The sequence below is a fragment of the Pelmatolapia mariae genome, linkage group LG10_11, assembly GCF_036321145.2.
Source record: "Pelmatolapia mariae isolate MD_Pm_ZW linkage group LG10_11, Pm_UMD_F_2, whole genome shotgun sequence".
NCBI lineage: Eukaryota > Metazoa > Chordata > Actinopteri > Cichliformes > Cichlidae > Pelmatolapia > Pelmatolapia mariae.
In genome coordinates this window covers 11,119,979-11,146,542 of record NC_086236.1, presented here as the reverse complement: position 1 = coordinate 11,146,542, position 26,564 = coordinate 11,119,979, and positions in this window count along the sequence as shown.

The window sequence follows — 26,564 nt, the reverse complement described above, 5'->3', positions numbered from 1 at the left end:
ACTCAGCTCCAGGAGCACAACCTGAAATCAATTTTCTCGATTACTGCTCTGCAGATTTTCTGCTCCAGGTTATTCCAGCCATATGATGAAAGGCCTTTTGGATAGGGGAAACCAAACAACCTGTTATCAGCTGCAAGTATCAGAAGTCACTTTAGTGTTAGAGCTGCATTAATGCCTCTGGTATGAGTATATTTTTAAAGAGTGATAACAGATAGGGATGACCGCTCAGGCCACTTTGACATCTATCAGGGAGTTATGTCATTTTGATATATAAATGATATTTTCTCCAGTAACTCACAAACCTGCCAGACATATGAAATGTATTCCCCTGTCATATTGTATAATGTTCTAATGTACTATTCTTCTTCTATTTAATACAGATTTAGTACAGATTTTAATCTTGGATACCAGTTGTGAAGTAGTCGCAACCTCTAATTTATTGATTCATGCTTCTTTTTTTTTTTCTTTTCTTTTTTTTAGTCCTTAAGCACAGTTTTTTTATCCTTGTGGTATCACATGTCTAGATTTCTCTGTGTGTACATAATATGAATATTTTTAGCTTTCGAAAGTCAATATTTGGTGGTTGGAGGGATTTCGTGGTTCACTAGAGACCCAAGTTCAAGTCACATTCATTACACATGGTGTACTGGTATACAAGCTCGAACAGTACATTCAACAGAAGATCCAGGTGGATCCAGCAACTATGGTATGCCACTTGTACCATAGTTGCAATATCAGAACTGTTTGGTTCAGTTTAGGCAGTAAAAACAACTCACTTAAGAATATTCATTAAAAACAACTGTGTTAGATTTAGAAAAAAAATCATGGTGTTGGTTAAAATTCGACAGCTCCTCCATGATTTTAAAATGCTTCTCTCTTGGTTGCCATGGTGATTCTCTGCTTAGTGTTGAGTGGGAAACTTGGCAGGTTTGGGGGAACGTACTTTCCACAGCAGCAATGCCGTCGGCAGGTAAAAGACTTAACCTACCTAGAAATAAGGCACATGTAAATTTCTGTTGTGTACTCCAGCGTGTTTGTTTTCTTTGTGTACAGCCTGTGATCAGCTAATCTGTGCTGCTGCTTTGAGGTTTACATTCTGCAATAATTATGTCTGCTTTCCAGCCCACTTTAAGCCCCGGTGCTAGTATGAGTACTTCTTTTTACTAACTACTTTACTTATAACAGCTTTTTCCCTGGAATGCAGTTGTGGATAATAGGCTGCTAACTGATCCACTCATTACAGCCAGTTCTCCCTTCCAACCTTTGGTCACTAAGCGATGAGTAGCTCACATTTAAATCCACTGCGTAGCCTTTTAGAGTCATTTATTAACATGCAGGGCAGTTCAATTGACTTCAGTAGAATTCATGCAAAGACCGGAATAGAGGAACAGCGGGTAAATGTGATCTGCTGGTGTTTGAAAGAAAAAAGGGGAAAAGGCCACACAGGAGAGGTGATACCATTCTTTGATATTAAGAGCCCCATAACGCTATTCATCTGATTCACTGTTCATTTATTTTTAATAATCAATCATCATTGTGTGTGCTTACTTTGAAACTGTAGCTGACAACTTTTGGGTTTTTTTGTCTCTTTTGCTTCGCTTTCTGTTTTCTTTTTTGTTGCGTTTGAGTTTCAATTGAATTTCAAAGTATTGTTCTGGTAATTTATGCAGTACATCAGAACACTTAGAGAAAACTTATAGAAAAAAACAGCTTGAAATACATTTACATTGCAAACATGTTTTGCTTGCAGTGCTGTGATTACATTATTGTATAAGCTTGTATTCTGCTTTGTTGTTGTCCACCTGTGTATAACATGTTCCTCCCTTCCCTGCCAGTCTAATCCTTTTAGCTCTGTGAACTTCTTACCCACTGAAACAGATCATTTCTTCCCTCCAACATGCAGGCAACATGCGGCGGCACACTATCTACCCGTAGCCATGTAAGCTCACATTGTTGTCCATGGCAGGTGCCCCATGCTGTTTGCCCCAATAAGATGGAATTACCCAGACAGCCATGGAGCCCTCCCAATGGGGGAAGAGGAAAGTCCTAATGCTGTTTACATCAGTGCGACGCTGCCGCCGCTGCTGCAGCCACACCATGCCACAGATTAACTTAATCTCATGTCACAACTGCAGTGAAAATGTCACTTCCTGAAAGCTTATTCCCACAGATGATTTTTTTTTAATAAAAAATGAAGGGAGGGAGGAAAAAAGCATCTAGGATTCTTTTAAGTATGCTGCATCCAAAAGTAAAGTGAATTTCCTGTGCAAAAAAAGACCTGCTCAGAGGGTGGGCAAGCTGGGTAAGTCTGAATAGGGGTGTTTTTTTGCACACTTGTCTCTACATTTTTATTATTCAGGGAGATACAGACTTCTATTTCTTCTATTTGCATTTTGATTCCAACATCCAGAGACCCAAATCTGACTCTGGGCCACTGTCTTTGCTAATGTCAGAAATAAATATTTGATTTGAGAAGTTAAATTCTGGAAAATAGTCAAGTTATCTGAAATTGGTGTAACATATGCTTGTTAATAAAGCTCTTGCTTGCTTAAAGCAGAAGTTTTAGGAGGTTGCTAGTCTGGAGCAAACATAATGCCACTATCTTTGCACTAGTGGCCTCCTAGGAAACTTACACCAAGGTCAGACCGAGCAATGCGCTGAGAAATTGCAAATAAACACAATAACTACATTTTAGACTCTACAGGCCTCAGTTAGCATGTTGAATGTTAAAGTTCATGACAGTACAATTAGAAAGAGACTGAAAAAGTATGGTTTCTTTGGAAGGGCAAACGGAAGTAAGTCTGTTCTCAAACTTCTCTGTATACCAAAGTATTCTACAGTCAAATGTGAGGCTACCTGCCCAACAACAAAAGCATGGTTGGGTCATGCAACAGGACAATGATCCCAAGCACAGCAGCAAATCACCAACAGAGAGAGAGCTGAAATGGCTGAAATAGAATCATGGTGTTGCAGTGGTCCACTCAAAGTCTAGACCCTAACCTGATTAAAACGCTGTGGTTGGACCATTTTGGTAGCACTTCAAAATTAATTAATGCATTTTTGCTATCGCCATCTTGGTTTTATATAAACACAGTGGCTATTAGGGGGTGGCTTTAGCTCAAGTGGTAGAGCAGGTTGGCGGTTCAATCCCAGCCTCCACCAGTCTGCATCTTGGGCAAGATACTAACCCCATGTTGCTGTCCGATGCATCCATCAGAGTGTGAATGTGTATGAATTTTAGACAGTAAGCACTTAACAATTTAGGAAAACGTGCTTGTGTGATTGGTTGAATGAATTAGTTGTATAAAGCGCTTAGAATGCTCAGAGTAGGGAAAAGCGCTATATAAGAACCAGTCCATTTATTACAGACCAAGCGTGTTGCAAAAAAAACATCACTAAATTCCAGATTTTTCAGATTCGAACTTCTTGTGTAATATATGTACACACTCCACACGTTGCATTTTTGTGGAAAATTGGTCTTCAAAAACCATACTCTGAAGAAAATGAAGCTGACATCAAGCCATGATGAGATGGTCCCGGTGTTTCTAAACAAGAAAAGGAAGAAACAGAGATTCCCGGTTCATCCAATTCTCATGAGAAGGCAGCAGCAGGGAGAATTTCATGGTTTGATCCAGGAGTTGAAGCCGTTGTGAAAGCGTATCACGTCCGCTTTTGTACATATTTCAGGATGTCAGTGGGGCAGTTTGAGCTCTTGTTGGCAGAGTTGGGACTACATCTGAGGAGGCAGAGAAATGTAATTTCAGAGAGGCGTAGCAGGGTCTCGCTGTGTGCGTGTGGGTATGTGAGCCAAAATAGTATTATTCTACTATTTGTATATTCTGTACTGGTGCATGTTTTAAGATATGAACAAACACTGCCAAATGCAGTGGTCTGATTGGTCAGATCATTTTATTTGGACAAAAAATATCAGAAGACATGGTACTCTAACCCTGTGATATCAGTTTAACTCTAAATTGGACATGTTCATGTTGTTATGTATCAAGTGTCTAGTCAGGTCATTGTCTTCTGTTCAAAGGAGAAAATTGTTTTTGCAAACCAAGGAATTGCCCCCTGCTCGATATTAGAAAGAATGCAGGTTTAATGTAACCAGAGTATCCAAAGTTCATTTTTGAAGGGACGTATATGGAGGAATTGGACACTATCCTCGGCTGGTTTAAAGATTTCTTTTTGAGAACTGGTGACATATGGCATTCAGTCACAGTAAAGTGGCTTATACTCAAATAGCAACAATGATATCAATGTCATCCTAGGTTTTTCATTAAAACCCACTTCAACACCAACACTGCTCAAGTCTTTCATTTTCTGTCAGCTCTGCCTCTATCTCTGCTTTTCGATCTCACCATCTCATATTTGAATTGGCCTCTCATAATTCTTATTACTCCCCATCTCCTTCCCTTTCTACATTCACCTTATGCTCTGCAGAATCGTGCTGCTTTTTCCATTTCTTCTCCATCATCATAGAGTTCTCCTCTTTCACCACTTTCTTTCCCTCTTTGCCTTCACCTTGCCTTACAGCTTTACCACAGTAACAGATGAAAACTCTTCTCCCAAGTGTCCTTTCCCACCCATGAATTCCGCTTGCCTTATTCCAAACTCCAGGACATCGAAAGGCAGCCATTTATCACGGCTGCAGAGCTAAACCACGTGACCCACAAGAACTGAGGAGGTCATAAATCTGCGACGAGTGGGGGGCATGTTTCAGTCTGTGCAGGAGAGGGTCAGGAAACACTGAGCACCATGTTCATCATGACAGCGCTGCAGATGGCATACAGAGCTTGGCTCCAATCCAGAGCTAATTAGTGGGGTGTGATTTTTACCAGTATAAGCACAAATCAGATCCCCTGCATTCATGGTAAACATAAAGCATGAGTTTTCAGTTACATAAACACATATTTTAGATTTGGCTTTCATTTTATAGCAGCTGAACCCTGAACTGTCCTATGACATGTTTGAATAGTACAAGTAGTAAACATTAGTGGTAGTAGAATTACAGAGTAATGTTTATTTCATACATTTCTAAATAACAGACGCACCCAGTCTCAGGGTATCAATAGTGATGCCTGCATTCTCCCTCTAATGTCCAGCAGGTTGAGAACTCTCCGTCTATAAAGGTCTGAGGACAATATTATCCCACTCCTCATTTGGGGCCAGATTTACTTAAAATGGTGAAATAGTGTGTGTGCACGATCTCCAAAGAACTGATAGGCGTGGTCGGTTTTGAGGGTGATTCACAAACGTTGTGCTGTTTGCCAAAAAAGACTTTTTTTGGCAAAAAAAGAGAAAAGACTTTTTCTCTGTGTTAAATATTGGTGCAATTAGTAGTAAATTGCAGTTGCAAACATTTGTAAATTAGCTTGTACACTTCATTTAAATACCCTCCTTCCTATATTTTGAGCAAAAAAGAGACTTTTAGAAATACAAATGCAAGAGGGCAGTCGCAGAATCTTCCACCTGTTAAACATAATCTTCTCCTTGCTCTCTCTTTGTAAATACAGACTACTTTTTTCAGTTTGGATGTTGGTATGTTTTAGTAACTCTGGCCGTAGATCTATGACCTTTTCAAACACCTGATTCTGATGAATTTATTGACTCATGTTGCATTTTTCCTAGTACAACATGATGTCAGTTTTGTTAATTATGATCACAATAAAGACAGTGAGCTGTAAGGTGTGGCTAACTTGATTTTTTTAGTTTCACATCGTCTGCATTTCAAAAAATTGAGTCAGAAATGCTCAACTCGGTCTTCACAAACTAATGAGCGATGCAAAGAAGGCAAAGTCCATCTTTTATATACTGTCTATGGTTTTAAGAAGCAAATCGTTGTTTTTGTTTGCATTATGTCACTGACATGGGACAAGTGCAGTCTTGGGTGGTTACATACACAAGCTGTGGTCAACTGTGTAAAATAAAGGTAACTTTAAGCATGAGGACAGTGTGGAGATCGTCATTCATCAAGTGACCCAATGTCAGACACATCCATTTTGTCATTGTGTCCTTGAGTGCAGTGTCTGAGTTCCTGTTCACTCCAGAGTTGCTGCTCTTTGGCTGAATGTGACCATGCTCCTCTACTGAACTTATCAGTGAGAGGTGAAGGTGTGAGCCTTGAGCACCCAAGTTGAAGAGAAAAAGACTCAAAAGGTCATAGTCTTCTTTATCTTTGTCAGTAAAAACTTTTCATTTCTAAACAGGGCAACAAAAACTCCAAAAGAGATCACCAAAATTTTAAATTGAACCCTGAACATTTTCACTTCGCTAATATGTTTACTTAAGTCTAACTATAGCACTGTAGCTAGCCACCAGGTAATACATCATTATACGCATAATAGCCCAACTTCACTAACTCTCCAAATGTTGCTGATTTTTAGTTTTCTGTCTTTGTTTATGTTAAGTAAGTTATAGCAAAGGCGGACATTCTAATGTTTTACAAATACAGTGGAACCCCGACTTACGAATACCCCATTAAACGAAAAATTCAAGTTACGAAGGCACTGAACGGCAATATTTCTGCCCGTGTTACGGCAAAATGCCCGTGTTACGAAATCCGCTGGCTCTGATTGGCCGAGCCCAGAATGCCCACAATGCCTTCCGAATCATGTGACAACCCCTTGGCTTTCGTAATTGCGTTTCGCTGTTTCACTTGAACGACGTATTGTTGTTCTAGTTAGCAATTAGCCTATAGCCTATCGTTCAGCATCGCCTCACTCAAAAGGCGCGGTGGGTGCTTCGACTTACAAAAATTTTCGACTTTTTTTGTAAGTCGGGGTTCCACTGTACTTAAGTCGGAACATGATATATTATTTTTAGATACTAGATAGCTTGCTAAATTCTGACCTCGCTAAACTTCGTAAATTGTCTTTTTCATGGATGTCTGGATGTTAAACTTTATTATAAAACCTGGGAGAACAGCCATACTGATCATTTTATTGAAAATGAAAGAATTTGGACCAACCCACAGTGTTTCATTTTCTGAACCAAAACAACACGTGGACCCAAAAATGGTCATATAGAAAACAGAAAACCAGTTTTCTATATTATTAAGATACACGTTAACATTTTTACACCACCAAACATTTAATATAAAACGGATTCAGAATACTGAATACTGGTCCTTTGGTTGGAATTTTTCCCATATTAGCTCTCTGTCTGCATACACTTCATTATGTGTCTGAGTTAACTACTCCATCCTGAGTACTTAAGCAACAGTGAGAGCCCTCACATTACCCTGAAACCGAAATAAGAGTCGGCAGCTGAATGCCAATCACTGGATTAAAAATGATAATTGTGGAAGAGGTGGAACCAGCATCTGAAGTGAGTGCAGACGATCATGAAGCCATATGGTTAAGAAGTACGATGGTTCATGAAGAAATGTAAAATATGTTCTCATGCACTTCATAAAACATGGTCAACGGGTTCAATTTAGTGACATGCAGGACCCAACAGGTGATTGTTGCTTCTTTATCATTTGTAGTCCTGCAACACCTGCAGTGCTCATCAAAAATCTGAAGGATTGCGTATGTGCCACTCTTACTAAATGTGACTATTAACAACTGGTTCATTCCTAAGTGAGGCTACACCTGCCAGCTATTGCTGGTGTACTCACGTGCCTTGGCTGTGCACATAGTTTAGCAGTGAGGGGCCTTCAGATGACGAGTTTGCAGAGGAAATGAGCCAATCAGATACCAGACTGCTCAGTGTCATGCAAAGCTTCCCTGATTGTTTCTCCTCACTGGGATTGCACACTGAGTGTATGTGACTGGAATTAAAAGGCTTTTTTTTTTTGTTTTGAGCTCTGTGCTAATTCTTCATCATACCTGTTATATTCACACAAGCAATTCAGCAACAGTGTTCAGATTGTAAACGCAATAATTGGTAAACTATTAAGCAGACTGGAATCATTTGTGTCTTGTTTTCCGTACATGTTTTAATCCAGCCAAGTTTTAAAAAGAAAACACAATTAGAACACACACAGCTGTTATAACAGCAGTGAAAAGCTTAACAGAGACAATTACTTGTCAATTCAATTAGCCCATTGTTTAAATGACTTAATTGTAATCATCTCGCTCTCGTTTTTCTGTCATTTTTGACGGTTTCCCTCCCTCTTCTCTTCTCACCTTGCAAAGCAAGAAAAGAATGAGAAGGAGGGAGACTCAAATTAAGCAAAGCCCTGGAGAATCTGTAAATGAAGCAGGAGGGGGGGTAGAGAGAATGACAAAAATGAGGCAAAGAGTGAGGATTTAAAGAAGAAGTCAAGAAAAGCAGTTATGTTGGGAAAGAGAAGAAGAAACAAAAGGAAGTCGGATCAAGATAGAATAGGAAAAGAGTAAAATGAGTAGAAAAATAAGGAGGTGAGAAAATTAGCCAGAAAGATAATTGGGAAAGGAGAGGCTCATGAAGGGAGGAGTAAATGAAGGGTGTGCCTGTGGAATGTAATAGGCAGGAGGGACAATAGGGTGGAGGCTAAAGAAGCGTGAGAAAAAAAAGATGAAATAAGAGGTATAGCGGAGAAACAAAGAAAAAAGAGATGGAAAGTAGGGGAGAATGAAAAGCAGGAATAAGCAGTGTGTTGTCAGGGCTAAATGAAGAATGGCTTTAAGAGAGCAAAGGTTTTAAGGACAGAAAACAGAAATGCATGGAAGAAAAGTAGAGATTAAATAATGTGTAAAGTGGAAGAAATATAAGCATCAGGAACAGCAAACAAATGGTGTCGAGGAGAGAGGACAATTGTCAACACCTGGCTAGTCAGATCTGCCTGAAAAAGCCACTGAAGGGACATAAATCCCTGTCCTCTCCCACAGTGTCTTTCATGAACACACAATACTCACAGAGGGATGAAAAACACCCCAAGACACCTGGTGATTTTCAGACGTGTCATGAACACATGCATACACCTGTGGATTGTTCCTATCAGTGTAAACAACTTTTTTCCTTTAGGGTTTTTATCCCAGATTCATGTGATTAGTGCTGCAGTTTGGTAGTGTACAGCTGCATAGTGTTTAGTGGATGTATTGTGGTCTGCACTGTAAACATCAAGGGGAGAGTTACAAAAGCAAAAAATCAGTTCTTAAATACAGTCTAAGAATTCTCTATTCTTTGCACAAAAACCTTGTTCTGTTGTATGTACCGAATGCAAGTAATCTGGCTTCCCAAATTATTTAGCTTTTAAATTAAAAAATGAACCTATGGTTCACCAAAATCAAACATTTCAGTTGCTGTTGAGTTCAAGTCCAATATTTGAGTTAATTCACATGATTCTTTTTCGCCATTTGCAACTGGTTGTTGTTCAATCTTTTTATTGTTGTTCTTTTTTTTCTTTTTTTTACAAAGAAGCTAACAAATTGATTCCATAAAGTGAAATTCTATTTACATAGCAACTTTCAAGATAAATATGACAAAGTGCTCCATAGCAAGGCAAAAGTGACCCAAAAGAAAGTTTTAAAAGGTTTTTAAATGTTTTTTAAAAGAGACCACCAAGTCCACAGAACTCGTTCACTTTTAGTTTTCAGCCTTGTATCATGTACAGCCAGAAGACCCTGATCAAGAATGTAAAGGTTTACTGATGTTTACTGGTGCTTGTCCATGCAGCTCTCTAAAAGTCATTGCAGTCACAACCACAATCTCAAAGTGCACCCTGAAGTTAATGGGGAGCCACTGCAACTGAATTAGCAACAGTGTGACATTTCCTTAAAAGGCTTAGTAAGAAGCCTCACAGCGGGATTCTGCTATGAGACTCAATGTCAGCTGAATAGCAATGATAATGTCCTTAAAAGTTGTCAAAATTTGCTGAAGAGGGAGCAGATATAACAGAAACAGTAAATGTCCCAAAACAGAGCCTTGTGGCACACCGCAGGCAACAGAAGTGGAACAGGACCTACACTTGGAAGCAGCCACAGAAAAGGATCATTAAACAAACATGACTGAGCCACCCCAAAGCAAACACTGGTACACTCACCCAGTCTCTCAGCCTATCATACATGATGTGATGGTCAGCAAGTGTCAAAGACAGAGATCAGGCCAAACATCCGCAAAACAGAACCTTTTCCTGTATCACTATGCAAAATAATTCCATGGGAGACTGAGAAGCTGTTTCAGTGAAATGAGCACTACAGAAGCCAGAATGAAATTTCTTAAGAATGCCATTATGTCTAGAACAGCTTTAAACTGATAAACCACAACCTCTTCTAAAATCCTAGGAATAAACTATCATTTTGAGAAGTACAAAGTACAGGACTGTTTTTACACAGCAACCTGAACATGCAAATATTGTAACACGAGCCCATCATTATATTTATCACACTACCATATTTCAGAACAAAAAAATAAATAAATAAATCCTCTCAGGATTTATTGAAGGAATTTTATGCTTTTTATCAGGAGCATGTCAAATGAAATTGGGGTGGATTTGATACAGTATGTCACGGTTACACCATGTCCATACAGAAGATCTAGCAGCACATTGGCAGCAGCTCAGATGCACTTGTGTATACACAGGATCTCACAAAGGCACTATTATGGGGGTCACCTGCACACTGTTGCATAATATTCATCATTAATATGGTATCAATACAATTGAATAAAATTGAAAAAAAAAATTAGTTCCAAAGAGCAAAACTACAGCTAGGGTTTATCATCATAGAGCACAACCCAGCAGGGTTTTTTAAAACAGTTGTGGTTACACCAGGCACATGTGAGAAGACTGAAAAATATCTACACAAGCTGTTGTGTGGACATCCCCTTAGCATCCTTAATTCTTCACATTAGGGTTTTAAGTAGGGGTAGGGTTTTAAGCAACAAAATAACTTTAATCCAAATAACAGCACAATTGTGGTTTCTGGTTAAGGGTGTAAGTAAAGAGAAGTGCTCCAGATACAGTCAGCGGCTAGGTTTCCCAGGTCTCCCAGAAAATGAATTCTTATGTTCGTAAAAAGTTATGAATATGCAACATTATCACTGACTGGATTATGGCAGAGGCAAGAAATGAAATGAAAGACTAATAAATTAATGAAGAGGAATAACATTTGAGCAACTGTAATCGGGGTGGATGACATGTCATATCTATGACTAGTTAGGAACTGAAAGCACATGGCTGCGTTAAAGTTCCTTTATTTACTAAGCATAACTATAAAAACGGGATATTTGGGTGAAAAACAGATGTCATATATTGTCATATATTCATATTAGTGCTGTCAAAATTAACGCGTTAATTGTTGAGATCAATGCAAAATGTTCAACGCGTTAAAAAAATTTAACGCTGATTTATTTATTTTTTTAATTTCCTGTAATCTAAGACCTTTAAACTCATGAGCACCTCTGGAGGAGGGGGCAACAATGTGCTATGCTGACGTTTGGCCTGACAGAAATGATTAGAAGAAGAAGAAGTGACACCATGCTACTATCTAGCTAACACTAGCTAACACACGCAAGCATGGACGAGGACGGACTTTTGGGTGGAAAGTTTCTCTTTAAGAAGTTGCCTGATGGCTTATTGGACAAATCGAGAGTAAGGTGCACAATTTGCAAAGCTGAATTCAGGTACCACAGAAGCAGTTCATCACTGGCGTATCACCTGAGAGCAAAACACCCAACTGAATCCGCCTCCATGGGACCTCGCCAGTCTACGCTTCAGGAGTATGGTGCTCGTGGACGAATAACAAAAAATGTGAGAGAAAAATTAACCAATTCCTTGGTTGTTTGGATAGCTAAAAACTGCCCACCAGTTAGCATAGTAGAAGATGATGGACTGAGAGAAGTCATTCGCGCTGCATCAGGAGATGTGTGTTACAATTTCCCCTTGAGAGGAACCACTGTGTCGAGACTGCACATTTTGTATGAGGACCAGAGGGCTCAACGGTCCAGCAAGCTTGTGCAAGTAAGGAACGTCGCTCTCACCAGAGACCACTGGACTTCGGTGAACAACGATAATTACTTGGGGGTCATGGCGCATTTTATTGATAATGACTGGACTGTGCAATCGTTTGCACTAACAGTGAGTAAAACTGAAGAGAGACACTATGCTGAGGCGTGTGCTGACCATTTTCTGAGTGTTGCAAACGAATGGAAAATCAAGGACAAGCTAACCACGCTTGGCACTGACAGTGCTTGTAACATGGTTGCAGCAGCCAGACTACTTCCATTTGAACACATGCCCTGCATGGCCCACATTCTGCAAAGAACGGTCACAGTTTCTCTTAATGACAGCGCATTTGAAAGGGCTCTGGCCAAATGTCGCAAGATTGTTGGACATTTTAAGCATAGTCCAGCAAATGCTCAGGAATTAAAGGCACAGCAAGCTGCACATTTAAGAAGGTTTTTACCACAGACCTAGCTCAGCGGAGGGACAGCAGCAATCTCACATGGCTGAAGATCGCTACTGCCCGTGATCCCAGGTTTAAAGACCTAAAGTGCCTTTCCAAAGATGAAGGAAGAGAGGTGTGGGCTTCAGTGCATGACCTTCTGATGGCAGAGACGCATGTACACCAACCATCTGCTCAGACAACAGAGGAACTATCACCAAAGAAGAGCAAGATGTCCATCTGCTTGCTGGGTTCTTCTGATTCAGATACAGAGGAAGAGGAAGATGCTATAGACCGCTGTCTGAATCTGTACAAAGCAGAGCCCAAAATTGACATAGGAGAGTGTCCACTACAGTGGTGGTTAAAGAGAGAAGGAGCACATGCCAGGCTGGCACCTATTGCACAAGTACCCGTCAACCCCTGCAACCATAGTGCCTTGTGAGAGATTATTCTCACTCTCAGGTCACATCATTCAAAAGAAACTTGCTTCTTTGTCATCAGACAATGTAAACAGAATAGTCTGCCTCAGTAACTGGCTGAGTGCAAAGAAGGACTAAGCCAGATTGCTCCTTTGAAGTGAAAAATGTTCAACATTCTGGGTTTTCAGCTGTGTCTTTTTGTGTTTTAAATACTGAGTTTTGTGCACCCTTTATTGTTATGGTATTCACTTTAACCTTTAGGCCTGGGTTCGGTCACTGTTGATGGCCTTAAAGGTTTTTTTGTAAGTTTTCACTGTGTTAAAGATTGATGAAAACTATTAAAATTCTCTTTGAATTTCAGCATACATTCTTTGTGTTTATTCTGCATTTACTTCATTGTATTGTATAAATGTCTGTTACAATCTTAAAATATAAAGTTGGAAAAAATGTAATTAAAGCCAGGCTATTGATCAAGTATTTGCAATTAATCATGATTAATAACAGAAGATTGTGAGATTAATTAATTATTTTTTTAATCTATTGACAGCACTAATTCATATATATAAATAAAATGTCTCATTTTGTTTTTCACCTTTGATTTGCAAAGGATATAAATACTGGGTTGGCTAAAAATAAAATTAAGAACACACTCACATTGATTTCCCATATCTCTGTCTCTCTCTCACACACACACAGCATATAGTCACAGCTACAGCTGATATCCCATGCGTCTTTCACTGCAGCCCCAGCAGGGTTTGACAACAGCAGACTGGAAAACAGAAACAGTTGCCTGGTGTTTCAAATACCACAGAGAGCTCACACACAGCTGCACAGACTCACACACTTCATCATCATCCAATATCTTGTTTTTTGTTTTTGTTTTTTTGCTTTTCTCTACAGCTTTTTTCTCTCCTTTCCCCCCTGCTTGTCACACTTGATTATCCTAATCAGTTATTTAAGTTTACATTAACAATCCCCAAAAGTTTATTCTGTTCATCTGTATGTAGCATTTTTAGTGGGAGAAATGTTTCGTCAGTCATCCAAGTAACTTTTTCAGTCTCAGCTGACTGCAGGTTTCCCCAACCTTAAAAACAGTACATTTGCATAATGACTGAAACCAGCACCACTGACTAACAATGGGATTACAATCCTGTGATTGCAGCCATTCCCCAACTCTAAGTGAATGGTACTCATGACAATTTGCATATTAATTTTTGAAAAACTGGCCTCACAGCCCATTGTTCCTTACCTCGATGATTGAGGATGCATCAGGACATCTTACATTAACAAATACTTGTAAAATACTTTGTCCATCTCACTTGGCTACTTCATATATCAAAAGTAGTATGTGGAACTACAGCATACTTTTGTAGGTCACTTTATTTCAATGCCACAAACAACATACAGCAAAGCTGACTGATACTGTGCCATAATCACTGCTAAATATAACCAGTTATCCAAATTAATTGGGCTAAACATTGAATCAGTTGGGGAATAGTCTGTGGAAGTACATATTTTCATATATTAAAGCGCAATAATTATTTGGAGAAAGTTCCTTTTGGCTCATATAATGAGCAAATTAATGTAGCAAGGTGCCAAAACCAGATCATTAATGTGTGTATATTTTAGCATTTGTTGTGATGTTATTATTATTGAGTTGTCTACAGTCAAGCAGCTATCAAACATGAAGGCATGCTTGATGTCATTATAACACATTGTTCTGTATATGGTGAGGATAAAAACTACATTATATACAGAAAGGCAGCAACACAACAGCAGGAAAAATGAAAGCGTTAGAGGGTGCTGGAAGATGGTTTGCAATTTAGAAAATTACTTCTAAATAGATGCTAAACATGGATGTAGTTTTGTCTTTAGTTCTTATTTTACAACATGGTTAAATGCCAACATTTTGCTCTCCTTATTTTCTGGGCTGAGAAAAGAGAGATGTTTTGCAGTTCAAGCAGCAAGTTTTTGTTCTTTCAACTTACTAAAATTGTTCCCTAGCTGTTTACTACACACTCTTGATTATGCAAAATTCATTCGTGTATTGTCATTGTTACCTTCAGACTCTGTGCCATGCTTTTGATGTCACTTTAATCCAGACCTTTGTTGTTTCTACAAATGTTATTTTGCGATGTAACAACACCCATTCTGTTCTTGTGTTTAAATATCTATGAGAAATGCTTTGCACAGGACATGACATGTATGCTTGGAATACATGAGAATGTATGAAGAAGCAGAAGGAATTCAAAAAATAATTATTTGTGTAAAAAAAAAAAGTATTATGTATCATTATTAAATGGGTATGTAGAGCACAGTTCTAACATCAGGGCAAGCAAGGCAAGCAGTGCTTGTCCAAAACAATCTAGGTGTGCTTGTCAATTAAAACCCACTAACATGCAAGCAGTTTCTTTTCTTGCATCTCAAAAGCGTTCTGTCCCAGCCCTTCCTATTTCCTGTTTCCTTCCAGCCTTTGAATTACTCCCATCTAGGATCAGTTAGGTATTATTTCAAAAGGCAGGCTTTACTCTTCTTGACCCCAATTTCATTGGAATCTGGAATCTGATGATTTCATTGCGTTGGCATCCTGTTACCTGTAGACTGAGCTTGTCAAACTCAGAGGCCAGCAGGTTTTTCTGGTTGCAGATAAATCTCTGCTCTTTGATGAGATTAAGTCAAGAGACAAGCTGCTCCAGGCTCTGCTTTCACTGCATTGAGATTAGTGACAATCTCTACATTGTGTGAAAACAGAGCTAGAATTAGCGCGTAAATAAGCCCTATATGATTTATCATATTACCACTTCAGCCAACGTGATGTTAGAGGACTTAAAGTGCAGAGTGAGGAAACTTTTAGTAACTCCTTTAGAACATAAGAAAAGAAAGTCGTGATGGAAAGAGATCTTACATCTTGCCATGTCACATTTAATAAAACAGGCAAGGAACAGGTGCATATTCAGCCAGGAGAGCTCTTAGTTAACCAAATGTTTAACCACCTGTTTTGCTAATATGTCGCCTTAATTTGTCATTATTTTCTAATCTCCCAGTAGATATTGACAGTTAAAAATGTCATGTAGGCTCAAGCATTTTAATTCGGCTATGATTTTTCTTTTTGTCATTGTGTTATTGTATAAACATTTTTAATCAGGTTTGTTAAAAGCTCACACATATGATTTTGGTTTTTTAGAATATGATACATCACCGAAGGTTAAACAGAGAATAAAGTATTTAAAATGAGCACAGCAGTAAAATTAATTCACATAACACTGATGAGGAAAATAATAACTTTTACTTCTAATACTTTCTGTACAGTTTACCAGTAATACAGTTTTATAAGTAGTTAAGTGTTTTGACAGCATGGTATGGCTACTTGTGCTAAAGGAATTGCTCTAAAAACTTTCTTCAGCAATCATCATTGTCAGTTAATGCTAAATATTTCAATGATGACTACAGATGGAAGTACTACAACACTGAGGTATAAAGGTCATAATATGGTACCAAGAGGAAGTTAAATAATCCTGTGTACATTAATCAATATTAATCTATTTTTTTCTTCAAAAGAAAAATAAAATTTAAGTCCTACTGCAATATCCTCTTCCCATTTCAACTTCCCATTTCCTCTATGAACCACCACTGTGCAATACCAAATTCTATGTGCAATAACCCAACTGTATATACATAACACTATTTATTACATATTACTTTTTTAAAACCGGCTTGTATATTTGTACATTTTATATATTTTTTTTCCCCTCTGTTAATACTGTCCATATGTATATAGTGCTGCAGAACTGTGCAGCACTATATACTATATTTCTCTTACAATTACACTGTTATGATGTAAAAAGCCAACACTTGAAGTTCAATTAATCTAATATTCCATATCTTTATCTGTAATTTATTTAGTCGGCAGTGTTTTTGCTTAATTATTATGTCTGTCTATAGAGCATCACTGTATAATCACTATACTTTCTAGGCTCAGAGGGCTTAGATAAATCTTGCCATTGAACTGCGCCTACTAAGGTCACCTTTGCATGTAATCTGCCTTTCTAAACCAGCCCCATAATTATGTGGAGAAATGAAATGAAAGCCACAAATTTGCCTTACACTTTCCTGTACACACAAAATGAACAACAGAGTAGGTGGTGATGGTGAAGCTGAATCACAATAGGAGATTATTTTTGAAGTTTTAAGTTAATTATCTACTACAACTGTCCTTCCTTTAGCTTTCTTAATCACCCAGGTGGGTGGTTTAACAAACTCTGGATTTTGTTTAACACGTTGTTTCTCTGAAAGCTGCTTTGGTCAGAAGAAATTCAAAAAGTCATACAAGTCCTTCACAATGCCTACTCCTGACAGCCAGCTCAAAATAGCTTGACAGAAAGAGAAATACTCAAAGTACTTTATAGCAAACATCTACAACTCTCCAAGCCCATAAAATACATAGTAATTTTGATTCAGTAGTCAACTAACAGGAATATTTTGGCTCATGAATGAACCCTCATTTGAGTGTTACCTCCAGTTACTTTAGATCTCAGACATTTATAGCAAAGTAGTTGACAGTGTAAACAAAACCACTGGCTGTATATGAGCCCAAGCCCCTGAGGCTCAAACACATGGTGGCTCTAATAAGCAATATCGCATTAATGCCTAGACTTTAACCCACTGTCTGAATACATTTACAGGCTGCCATTTTAGCTGGCTGCCTCTAATATACCTGTCCGTCCTTATGAAGCTAATGCCTGGCTCTGTTCCAGCTCCAAAAAATGTCAACCCCTCCCTCCAAATGTTTACTTCCCTTATGAGCATCTGTTGGTCACAAGTCAAAAGGGATACTGCAGAAGCGCATCATGCCACCACAACAGCTGCCATGTTAAAGTGGAGACCAGAAGAAGTCAAAGTCGCAAAGGGACTGGCGTGCCCTCTACCTGACACTAACTTCTCCAGAGTGGCTTTTCAGAGGTGTCTCAGCTACAGCAGCTGGCACAGTGACGACATCATCCTGTGAACCAAAGTTCACTACTGTAGCAGTTAACTTCACAGAGATGCCTAAAAAACATTGCAGTATAAGGGTGAAAGGTAGATTTCTCCTCCTGCTTTTTCATATGAGCAACAAACTGGCAAGTTAAGAAGGAATTTGAAGGATCTCTTAACACTTTTACTTTTCAATTTAAATGTGGTTTAAAAAGAGAATTTTCTGTCAAATTTCACTTTTGTTGTTTTTATGTTTAAAAGTTGCAATAAGAGGCAAACACAGCTATGTTTTAAAAGAATATAGAGCCTAATTTATCTGAGAGATCTAAACTCTTAATGCTTTAAAGTTGTCACTGTCGCAGCCATTTAGCTTTCATCACCACAACCACCATTATGAAATACTCTGTGAATGTTTACATTGTCACAATACTTACAAACTCAGTGCTGATACCCAGGAAAATACTAGAAAAAAGACAACAAAATAATTAATCATTTTTTTATAAAGTCATAAGGAAACTGAGTATTGAAAGCGGAGGCATCTTGATGGGGTGTAAGGAGCCGGTTTAGCTCACTGAGATGAGCAGGCGACCACATGCCGTATAGCCGAGAGCCGCCAGAATAATAATATTATATATATATTATTATATAATAATAATATTAATATTATTATTATATAATAATAATATTATTATATAATAATAATATCTTACCATGCAGATGATACTTTGTTGGTTCTCAACAAAGCAACTATAAGGTTTCTCTGCCTGCAGCACAGCAATCTCCACGTTTCATCTGACATCTTTTAAACAGTATTAGTCAGTCCATTGCCTAGCTCAGCCTTGCCAGCATGAGTCATGAACGGATGGTCGTGTTTTGCTGCTGAGATTTCTAGATCCACCTGTTCATTAGTTAATTCAAGTGCACAGGTTTGGTCTCAGCATAGCAAACAGGCTGCTAGCCCACAAACGACAGATGACAGGATTAGCACTAAAACTAGCTAACAGTGCTAAGTGACATCAGGTGACGTTCTCCACAGCTGGAAGGCTGATGATGTTAACTAGCAGGTTTTAATTAAAATCAACATAAATACTTGCTATTACTAAATAGGCAATAAACTACTTGTTTTTCATGTTGTATTTTGTAACAACACTTATTGTATTTTAGCACCACTAGGGGGGGTTGCCCTACTATTGTAGTAGTTGTGGGAGTCTCCTAGTGGGTGTGTGATTTTAGCAGCAGCCATTCCATGCTGCTCGTGTTCTGTTCTCAGGAGAAACCTTACCGTTGTAACGGGCTAGCGCCGGCGACTACCGGTCTCTGCGCATGTATGTACGGACCGAGTAGAGCCGTGGAGAGCTGACTTATATGGTCTTATGGTGCTGACAATGAATAAAGGTCTGTTGTTTGATTTAACTGACTGGCTTAGAGTTATCAGGCTAACCTCCAAACGACATGCCGGCTTGACCTGCTAGCCGCTCCTTCCTCGCTGTTACAATGTCTTTAAAATCACTGTGATGTATCATATGCATGTTAAATTAATGTTATAATTTTGTGATGCTATAACTGTGGGACTCAGAAAGAGCTGAACTGAAACTAAAGTGGAATTAAATGCAGCTTGTCCTGTAGTTTAGGGAGTGTAGACCAAGAAAGCCTACATAATAACAAAACATGACAAAAAAAAAAATACCGTGGATTGTGACCTGTTTGAAATCTGAAAAAATACATGTAGAAATATTATTTTTAGATATACTGACCTTCTCACTTGTTGTCATTCAAAGTTTGGTTAAATTGAGGCACTAAACTGAAATGCTTGGTTATGTTTAAGATCACAGTTTGTGTTAAAACAGACCCTGTCACAACAGCTGCATTAAAATGGCATTATTGAATAAACAGTCTCATTTAAAAAATGAATAGTTTGCACATGCAATTGCAAACATATTTTTTTAAATGGTGGTATGAGTTATTGGTATTGATAGAAAACTGGGATCAGGGCACATGCACACACAGTTCTAGGAAAAGCTTTAGCGAGGCATGTTAGTTTCTGACAATCATATAACTGGATCAACTGAATGATGACCGTGAATAAATCACGTGAGACATTGTGACTTTTTTTTTCTCATATTGCCAAAGTGCAGCTGTGACACAGGTAGTAGAGATGAATGTTCACTAATCGCAGTTCAAGTCCCTGCACCGTGCCAAAGTGTCCTTGGGCAAGACATTAAACCCGAAGTTACTCCCTATAGTCGGAAAACACCTTGGATGCTCTTGGTATGTATGAGAAATGTATTGCAGAGCACTTTGCTGAACCTAACTAAGGTTAAAAAGCACTATAAGTGGACACCATTCATCTTTCTTTATTCTAACGTCTGTAGAGAAGCATTCATGTTTATCCAGCTGCTCGTTTTGACTTATCAAGACCATCTAGTCATAAAAACTGAGCAGTGACTTCTGCTAGAAAACAAGTCGGTCTCTTATCTTTAAAGTATCATCAAAATGACTAAGTTTTTAAATTGATAACTCCTAATATGTAAAATGATGACAGGCAAGCCTTTACCCTGTGGGCTGTGGCTAAATTGAGAAAGCTGGACAGAATAATACCAGTGATGTTAGAGCCAGGTCAGGGAGTAAGTAATTACATGGTGAGAGAATAATCTCATTATTTAAAAAATCCTAGTCACTGCAAATCCTCAGTCAGGTCTTTAAAAAAAATAGATAATTACTTGTTAAATGCTGCAAAAGGTTAAAAGGAAAAAGATCAGAATGTAAGATTAGTGACAGTGATATAATGACAATAATAATTCAAAATTACAGTCTCTTTAATGCCTGGAAGGGCTGTCTGAGACTGGGAACAGATTATAGAAACATTAACTTCTTTCCAGAGGCAATTTATCTTGCAGCACAAGTTACGAACACGTTGTGATTAAGTCTGCAGTCGCATATACAATCAGTGCAGTCTGGGATGGCACAGAAGTAAATTGCCTCAACTCCATTCTGATATATATTCTGATATGGGCTAATTAAGGATACAGAGACAGATAGGATGTTCAGAGCCACAATAAATGTGCACCGTGGTAGAAACAGAAAAGATGGCTCTCTTCCTTGCAGCATCATCATGTGCAGCACTGTGTCACGACGCTGTGCTGTTTTGCTGAATATGTGGTGTATCTGTCTTTTATCAGCCACAGCGGGTCAGAAAGCGACTCCTCAAGTCTAATTCAGCGTGAACTCTTAGTGACCACGTTTTCTTGAGAGAGATCCTGAATTCCTCCAACCTGCTACCGTCTCAGGGTGTCGACACACTGTGTTGACCTTCTCGTTGTGTCACCTTGTTGATGTAAAGAGAATCAGAAATATAGACTTAAAGAAGCAAAACATAGAGAACTTTTAACCTTGCTCTTTGAATGCATCCAGCTAATACACAGAAGCAAACCTCTTTTGAAGTCTAAGTTAGATTCTGAAGCAGTAGCAGATAAAGTGTTGTAATTAAAGTTACACTTTCTCTGTTCTGTGTTTTGTTGCCAGGTCCGGTCACGTGTGCATGTTAATACATGTGAGTCCTTCACTTACAACTGTGGGTCCTTCCCATATTTTTAAAGAGGCAAGAATGAGAGTGAATGTAAATGAGAGTTAGCAGAGCAATGTCCGGAGCAAGCCCCAACAAACCAGAGGAAGCGTTTAATTTATGTGCGGTTTTATTTAAGCTCAGTGTGAGAGTCTATACTGCTGGGTCGTTGCTCTCTTCACTATTCATTGCATGCATCTGTTAGTGTGGGAGACAAAACACAAGGCAAAGCAAAGAGCAGAAAACAGCAGCGGAGACTTTCATCAGTTGGTGTATTTTATATTACAGTCGTTTAGTGTATTTTACCTGTACCTGTGGGTTGTTGCAAGGTTTTGGGGGGGGATGGTTGTAAGGTTTCTACTTTTTAGATTAGACAACATTTCTGACTGTAAGTGGGTCACATGAGGTAGGGCACATCTTTTTGATTTTACTTAACAACATCATGAGGAAACATTTAGCTATTTAGCTCTATTTTATGCTTATTCGTGAGACTTTTTAAAAACTGTTTAAAAAGGTGATGGTGCAAAAGGACACCCACAATCCATCCATCCATTGTGTGCCACTTAGCATACATAATACACATTAGCATATGATGGGTTATCAGCATATTTCAATGTTATAGAGCGATCAAGCACAATATCATGACTACTGATAGATGTGAAGTGAATAATACTGATTATCTCACCACCATGGCACCTGTTAGGTATATATATCGGAGAGAGAAGTGAACATTTTGTCCTCAAAGTTGATGTGTTAGAAGCAGGATAAATGGGCAAGCATTAGGATTTGAGCAGGTTTGACAAGGGCCAAATTGTGACGGCTCAACAGTAGAGCTTGTGGGGTGTTCTCAGTCTGCAGTGGTAAGTGGCAGAGGCAGTTTGATGATATGGGCAAAGTTCTGCTGGAAAATCTTGGGTCCTGCGGTTCATTTGGAAGTAACTTTGACATATACTACCTGCCTATGTATTACCTTTCATGGAAATGGTACTTCCTGATGGCTGTAGTCTCTTTCAACAAGATAATGCACCCTGCCACAAAGCAAAAATGGTTCAAGAATGGTTTGAGGAGCACAAAAACAAGTTTGAGACATTGACCTTGCCTCCAAATTCCCCACATCTCAATCCAGTTGAGCATCTGTGCGACATGCTGCACAAACAAGTCTAATTTATGCAGGTCCCATCTCCAACTTAAGCCCCAGTACACCCACTTAAACCTCGTCTCACAATTATTTGTATTTATACCCACCGTCAAGGCACAGGAAGCCGCTGCAGTATTCTCCTGAAGCCAAGACTTGGCATGATTGTACAATCAGCTGATGCACCACATGATGTGACATCAAAAACAGTGCTGAAGCACGTCAACAGCATTCAAGGAACCATCCCTGCAAATAAAGACTATTAGACCACAAGCCATGTGTCGGTTTAGCTGTGATTGTTCTCAGGCTTGTACCCTTTTTTTTTTTTCAAACCCACCATTTGGGTCCATTTTGTAACTGAACTTACACATGTTCACATCTTTTGCAAATATTATACCACTGTAATAACGGTCACAAACATCCACTATCAGTTGCTAAAGCAGTCCTCAATAGATCCTTCCTCAAGCCCAGCAAAGCACAATATACAAGTAACACTAGCTGATAAGTTGTCTTAATGTTAAACACATGCTTACACAATATTTCCCTCCCAAAAACACAAAGACTGCCATGGAAATGTCTTTGCTTTTTAACCACATTAGTAGAATTGCTCTAGGGATGATAATGTCACTTAGGTAAGTCCACCACTTTTGTCCATACTGACATATCTCAACTGTTGGATGGATTGTCAGAAATTGTGGTATCCTAATGATGCTTGCCATCATGATAATTTATGCTTCCTTCTATCCTCGCTCCTCAGTCTTCCAGGCCTAGCAGGGAAACCAATCTTCCTCTACTATCATCATGGATGTTCCAATTTCTTAAATTTGTCTGGGAACAAGAGAACAATCCCAAAGGAGCTCAGAGCAAAGATTCAGGTGTAGTGTGTAGTTTGCAGAAGCTTTTCTGTGGATGGTAACAGCCCTGTAGTTATTCACTTAGTGCTAAAAAAATGTTTTCCTTTTCTAATCTTACAGTCCGAGTTTATCTTAGCGCATTCAAAAAAGGAAATACAGAGCTCCACATCTGCAGCCGGAGTTATTTCCTGGTAATATCAGTGATTTTTCCTCACGTCTCTTAATATTTTAAGCTGTTGTCCTTTTTCATGTGTGCCTGTTCTATGATTGTCCATTTTTGCTACATTCATGTGAAAAAGTCCTCCATCACCCCTCAGTTATTTGTATTTTGGCTCCAGGGAGCCAAATGTTCTTTTTTAAAGTGATCTTGATCAATAGTGCTTCAGTTTTTCTTTGGACATTGACTACTTTTTTTTTTTTTTTTTTTTTTTTTTTTACAAATTTTCAGTCCAATTCCTGTATCTGACCTTTTTCAAAAGAAAAAGGTTTGTTTGTTTATTAAGCCACTTATCACTGATCTATAAATCATTCAAGCATAGAAAATATGCCCAACTCAAGTGTTGTGTCTACACATAACAGACAACTTAACAAAGAACCAATTTTAAACTGTATCTTTGAGCACTTTGTTGTCGCTAAAGCACATTATTTGTTCCCATTTCTTTTGTTGAATCTATGAAAATGGAGGATAACACAGTTTGACAGGCATAAAATAGTATTTTTGCACCAAAAAGTTGATTCCCAAAGAGCTCATTCCTGAAAACCTGGTGTATCTTGGCATGGTGTGCAGAGTGTCTTTAAAATTCGAGTAAAGTGGGCAAGTGGATAAGTTAATAAACTATCTACAACAGATGAACAGCATCTGAAAGTCATGGCATTAAGTAACAGGAAAAAATCACTGTTCACTGAAGCCTCATCAGAAATTGTCTCAGTGGAAGGACAGCAGTCAAGAAAGGGAAATAAGGCGTGCCAAATTATGAACCTAAATTTATAATGTTTGGTGCAAATCTTTGTCAACATGTATGGAGAAGGTCGGAAGAGAGGCACAACAGTGGGTCTCTACAGCCACCTGTAAAATGCGCTGGAGGCTACATCATGGTTTGAAGCTGCAATTCAGCCAATATTGGGAATCTTAAAATAAATGGAATTACAAATGCAGAAAGCTATTATCAGATTTTGATCCATAATGGAATACCATCTGGAAAGCTTTGATGGCTATTGGACATGGATTGATCTTCCCAGAGCCTGGACTTCAACATTATTTAAACGGTGTGGGATCATCTTGACAAAGAACACAACAAAAGGCAGCAAAACCCAAAAAGACCTTTGCTTAAGAGACTTCAGGTTGTGTTGGAGAATAAAGGTAGTCATATAGTGCATGTATCTGAATATCCTCTAAGGTTAAGTGTCTTTTGGGGAAGTTTGTTTTGCTGTTGTACCTCCCAGTGAAACAAAGGCCAGGAATAAAAAGAAAGCGGGAGACAGAGGTTCATTAAGGTACAGACAACCAACTGGCCACACGATCGTTTTTCCAATAGAGTTGGCTAACCACTGCTTTGGGTGATTATAGATTTATCTATCTCTGCTTCCTCTTCACACATCACAGACCTTTGCTAAATGTTTCCCTTTGGGAGCAAATTGGAGGAAGTTGATAAATTATGCTCATGCACAGGAGGCTATTAACTGATCTCTATGAACATCAGGCCACCGAGAGTCACTGGACCATGCCCAGTGGATTTCTTTCCATTATATTTATATCAATATTGTTATAGTCAATGCCTACATTTGTATGCACAGTGTAAACTAGCTAAGCCCAAGACATTAAATACCCATGAACCTGAGGTATAGCAGAGTTTGGCACAACCATAAAAGCTGCTGCCAAAAACATAAACACTGAACAAAATGGCAAATAAGCAGTAGCTTAAAGGCAGCTGCTAGGAAAAGAAGAAGAAGATGTGAGAGTTCAAAGCTACTCTTTATATTAAGAAATGTGTGTTGTGGAATGTTACAAACTCTACGTGAATTTAATGAAGTTATTTTTCTGTCACAAATCGAATTTTGGTATCTTTTAATAATCGTTTTAGTTTTAGTTTATCTCATTTATAATAACAGCATGCAGATGTGTGTTTTTAAATCCCCAATAGACCCAAAGTATGCTGCCTGCCCAGATCTAGTAGCAGACACAGAAAATTACAGATTGAATGGTGTAGACAGATCAATATGAGCTGAGCAGTGGAAATGTTGCTCCAAAGTTTAGAAATAGAGTTAAACAGTAGGTATACTTCTATTAGGTGACTTGAAATATGACTCCAAAATAATACTTAACAACTTATTATATATTTATATTCTAATGCTGTCTTTATAACTTTCTCCACTATTAAGTTGGCTAAATAATGAGGGATTCAGTCTGCATGTTCATGTCATGGTCCTCCAGCACACACACGCGCGCGGAGAGAGAAAGCATAACCTAACCTTACTTTACAGGGGCGGGCCCTCGTGGATCTCCACCCTCCTGCCACACACCTGGAATAATCACCCACCTCTTGATCATGTGACAATCAGCTGGGTGCTTTAAAAGTTGTGGCTTTTCCTTCAGTTGTTGTCTGAGTGCTGAACTTGTTGTTTTAGTTATGCAAATCTGTAATGTAGATCTGTTTACCTATTTCTGTGTTTAACAACCTCTCACTCGTCATCTCTTCTGTCCAAAACCCCTGACCTGGAGTACTGGATATAAGAGACTGTGGATGAATCCCTTTTGAACAACTTTGGAAATAGTTTTTGCACTTTTTACTGTAAATAAACTCACTGAAATTATTTTCTGAGTCCCGAGTTTGAGTCCAGTCTGCAACCAAGATTATGACAATTCAAGAGTTCTTTGGCAAAATACTGAAGTGCTGTAATAACGTGTGTGTTTGTGTGAATATGTATATTGTTTCAATAAACAATGTTCAAATGTAAAAAGGAGACTCCAAGTGTGAGTCCTTTTTTGTCATCTTAAACAGCTGCACTTTAAAAGTACGTGCTCTTGAAAATCAGAACTGATATAAGCTTATCAAGCCAAAAATAAGTAAATATGTGACTACACTTACTGCCGACTGTGCAGTAGGCTTGCTAATACCAGGTTAGGCCGTTTTACTTTCAGAGCTGCCTTAATTCTTCATGGCATAGATTCGATAAGATCCTGGAAACATTGCTCAGAGATACTGATCGATACTGACACGATAGCATCACACAGTTGTTGCAGATTTGTCGGCTGCTCTTCCATTATGCAAATTTTCCAATCCAGAACATCCCAAAGGTGCTCTATTGGATTAA